Genomic DNA, 4474 nt, shown 5'->3' on the forward strand with positions numbered 1-4474 from the left:
TGGGGTCGGGGAACGCGGCGGGCTTTGCGCGTGCGCGCGGGGCACCCGCCGCCAACCGGGCAAGCCAGGCAGCAGGCGACCCAAGACCGTCCGCGGAGGGTAAGCTCGCGAGCTGACACCGCCGCCTTGGTCCCGCCGCGGCCGGCCTTACATAGGGCGCGCGGCCAGGGAGGGTTCCGGGCCTGGGCCGCAAGGCGCGCCCCGCCGGCAGGCAGAGCGGCGCCGGCGAAGGCGAAGGCGGAGCTGGGACGGGACGCGAGGGCGCGGGGCGGGCCGGGAGTGCACCTGAGGCCCGGGCGAGGCCTGTCCTGGGGGCCTGCTGGGGACTACCGAGGTAGCCCGGGCTCGGCTTAGGAAGGCAGCGGGACTGGCGGCCTTGGGGTCAGAGTCCGAACTCGTTCCTCTAGCGCGGGGCCGGGAGCGAGTGGGAGAGCGGCCGCGAAGCTCCAGTGTTGAAAACGCACCCCTCCCAGCTTTTTGCACGGCCTACATGGGGGCGGGAGTAAGGAGAAAGTCACTGGCCCAGGGCCTCACAGATAGTTGCTCTTGACACCGCCTATCCTTATAAGAGGGACAGGGATTATTTTGAACCTGGGACTGTTAACTACCCTAGGCGAGAGGTTGGGAGCTATGACTTTTCATTCTAGTCCAGATGCCCTTTCCACATTTTCGTCTGTAACAAGCCATTTTGTTCATGCAGATGTAAAAATTTAACTTCACGATTACCGTTCCTAGCCTAGAATTAAATATTCCCCACAGCTTAGTTATTTCCGTCAAGAGTTTATTCAGAAGCTAACTGGAAAAAAAAAAAAAAAGCAGCAAGGTGATTCTAAAGCAGCAATGTTCAATAGGATAAGGAGCTACATTTGTTATCTTAACTTTTCTAGTAGCCATTTTAATAAAATTGCCAGATTTAGCAAATAAAAATATAGGACGCCTAGTTAAATTTGAATTTCAGATATAGAATGAATAATTTTTAAATATTATGTCCCAAGCAGGAATACATAAAATAAAAATGTAACTGGTTGTCCTGCATTTTATCTGGCAATGCTGCATATTTAAAAAGAAAAATAAAAGATGAAATTAACTTTAGTAGTATATTTAATCAAGTATATCCAGAACATGATCATTTCATCATAAAATCGATGTAGAAATTATTGATCTTTTACATTGTTATATATAAATCATTGATCTTTTTTTCTCTCCTCATACTAAATCTTAAGAATTCAGTGTGTTTCACAGGTTCTTGGGATTTGAAAAAAAAAAGGAATCCAGTGTGTATTTTACAGCACATTTCAATTTGGACTAGCCACACTTTTTATTTTTTAATATTTATTTATTCATTTATTTATTGGAGACACAGTCCCACTCTGTTGCCCAGGCTAGAGTGCAGTGGCACAATCATAGCTCGCCCTGAACTCCTAAGCTTAAGTGGGCCTCCTGCCTCAGCCTGCTGAGTAGCTAGGACTACAGGCACATGCCTCCATGCCCAGCTAATTTTTTTATTTTTTTTTATTTTACAGAGACAAGGCATCCCTGTGTTGTCCAGCCTGGTCTCAGACTCCTGGGTTTAAGCAATCCTCCCACCTCAGCCTCCCAAAATGCTGAATTACAGAGGTGAGCCACTATGCCTGGCCAGACTCATTTTTTAAGTGCTCAGTAGCCACGTGTAGCTATTGGTTGTCTTATTGGACAGCACCATTCCTAAGGCCTTTAAGAATTTGGGCTGCTAAACTTAACAATGGAAGATATTCCTTTTTAAAATAGTAGTGGCTTAGTGATAGAAACAGAACTAAGTGTATATTTTTACAATATAATGTGTTGGGTAAAGAATATTTAGTAGTCACTATATTGTGAGTTGGAAATAAAGCTACAGAAAGGGAACCTAACCTTGCCAGCAGATTTTTAACAAGGAAATCTAAACATTTGCATAAAGCATAATAGACTTAAAAAATTATGATAAAGATCTTATCACAGGACTTGTTTCTTTATACTTACTATTCACTATTCTTGCTTCCTGAAGATGGATGGTTATACCTTCAGCAATGTACTTAAATCCTTCTAACATCTTATGTGAAGTTATAGTTCTTATCTAGAACTAACTGAAAAAGAAAGTAAAGCTTCTTGAAAATAAACTCCTTTTTTGAGCGTTAAAATATTGTTTTAATACTTCAAAAGAAATGAAAACTTCTATGAGAAGAATGTTGCCCTGTGTCCAGACAAAACACTGTGAAGAAGTCTTATTTTAACATTTGAGAAATATCAGTTGGGCATCAGATAACATTCCTGAAAGGGACTGAAAACAATGCAGTAGACTATAAAAGAAACTGCACGTCCTTAGGAAGAAAAGAAAGCATTTGTCATAGATGGCTTGTCCACATGTGCAAAGCGGAGAGCAACCTAAGATGGTGCCTTCTGGTTCCAGGTGCACTGTGATTACTATCTGAATGCCATTTCTATTTAAATTGCATTTTTTTTTTTTTTTTTTTTTTGAGACAGGGTCTCCTTCTCACCCAGGCTGGAGTGCAGTGGGGCGGTCTTGGCTCACTGCAGCCTCGACCTCCCTGGCTCAAGCAATCCTCTCACCTCAGCCTTCCAAGTGGCTGGGACTACAGCCACGCGCCGCTACACCCAGCTAATTTTTTTGTATTTTTGGTAGAGACAGGGTTTTGCCATTTTGGCCAAGCTGGTCTCAAACTCCTGACCTCAAGTGATCCCCCCGCCTTGGCCTCCCAAAGTACTGGGATTATAGGTATGAGCCACCATGCCCAGCATTGTCCTGGCTCATTGTAGGTATGAGCCAACATGCCCAAAATTTAAATTTTGTTTTTTAAAAGAGAAAGAGAGCTTAGAATCTGAATCAGTTACCTGAGGCCCTTTATCCTGCAATATTCTGAATTAGGATGTTCCTATTTTACACTTTAAAAAATGTAAAACTGATTTACGTGGTAGATAACCCTACAGTTCAGAGCTAGAACTTTAGATTAAATGCATTCATACCCTGGCAGATGTGGTAGCTTGCCTCCAAGATGGCACCCAATGAATGATTCCTGTATCAGGATTGGTCTATGTGACCAAAAGCATACAGCATTAGTGATGATACTTATATCACTTGGGTAATTACATTATAAAAGATGCCCATCGTGGGTGTTCTCTTTCTCTTGCTCAGAGATAAGCAAGCTGTCAGGTTATAAGCAGCCCTTTGAGGGGTCCATGTGATGTCAAGGAATGAAGTCTCTAGCCAACATTTAATTAGGAACTGAGGCCCACCAACAATCTTCAGTGAGCTTGGAAGTAGCTCCTTCAGCATCAGTTGGGTGTTGAGATGACTACTGACAGCTTGACTGCAACTTCATGAGAGTCTTCTGAACCAGAACCACTCAGTTAAGTGGCTTCCAGATTCCTGGTCCTCAGAAACTCCGAGAAATCATGAATGTTTGTTGTTTTAAAATGCTAAATTTTGAGGTATTACGTTATGTGGCGATAGATAACTAATATATAAATTATTTGAATCAAACAATATGTTAAATTAAAGCTCAGAAGAATAAACATCTGTAATTCCTTAATTTATTTTCCCTTCTATTCTACAGAATAGAATTTTACAGATGAACCTTGTAATTACTTGTGCAATAGGAGACAGTGTATTGTATTGGTTAAGTGCATAGCCTCTGGATGTACGGTAGAAGAAAGACCAATATTCAATTGCTTTCTTCTTCACTTCCAAGCTTGTGAGCTTGAGCAAATTTTAAAAGTGTTTTAAGCCTCAGTTTCCTGGGATGGTAGTGCTTAGCTCCTAGCATATATTAACTACAAACTAAATATTAGCTATAATTATTAATTTTACTTTGATTATTGACTCTAAATAAATACCTTAAGAACTTTATGTGGCCGGGCGCGGTGGCTCACGCCTGTAATCCCAGTACTTTGGGAGGCCGAGGCGGGCGGATCACGAGGTCAGGAGATCGAGACCATCCTGGCTAACACGGTGAAACCCCGTCTCTACTGAAAATACAAAAAAAAAAATTAGCCGGGCGAGGTGGCGGGCGCCTGTAGTCCCAGCTACAAGGGAGGCTGAGGCAGGAGAATGGTGTGAACCCCGGGGGGCGGAGCCTGCAGTGAGCCGAGATCGCGCCACTGCACTCCAGCCTGGGTGAAAGAGTGAGACTCCGTCTCAAAAACAAAAAAAACAAAAAAAAAAAGAACTTTATGTTCTCCACAGATTTGGATATGACGTTATGTAGGCTAGAGTAGTCAGCAATTACTTGCCTGAGGAAGGGAAGACCACCTCCTTTAAGAAAAGAATAGGCTGGGTGCGGTGGCTCATACTTGTAATTCCAGCATTTAGGGAGGCTGAGGAGGGCGGATCACCTGAGGTCAGGAATTTGAAACTAGCATAAGCAACATGGTGAAACCCTGTCTCTACTAAAAATACAAAAATTAGCCAAGTGTGGTGGCATGCTCCTGTAGTCCCAGC

The sequence above is a fragment of the Hylobates moloch genome, unplaced genomic scaffold (genome assembly GCF_009828535.3).
Source record: "Hylobates moloch isolate HMO894 unplaced genomic scaffold, HMol_V3 SCAFFOLD_6, whole genome shotgun sequence".
Classification (NCBI taxonomy): Eukaryota; Metazoa; Chordata; class Mammalia; order Primates; family Hylobatidae; genus Hylobates; species Hylobates moloch.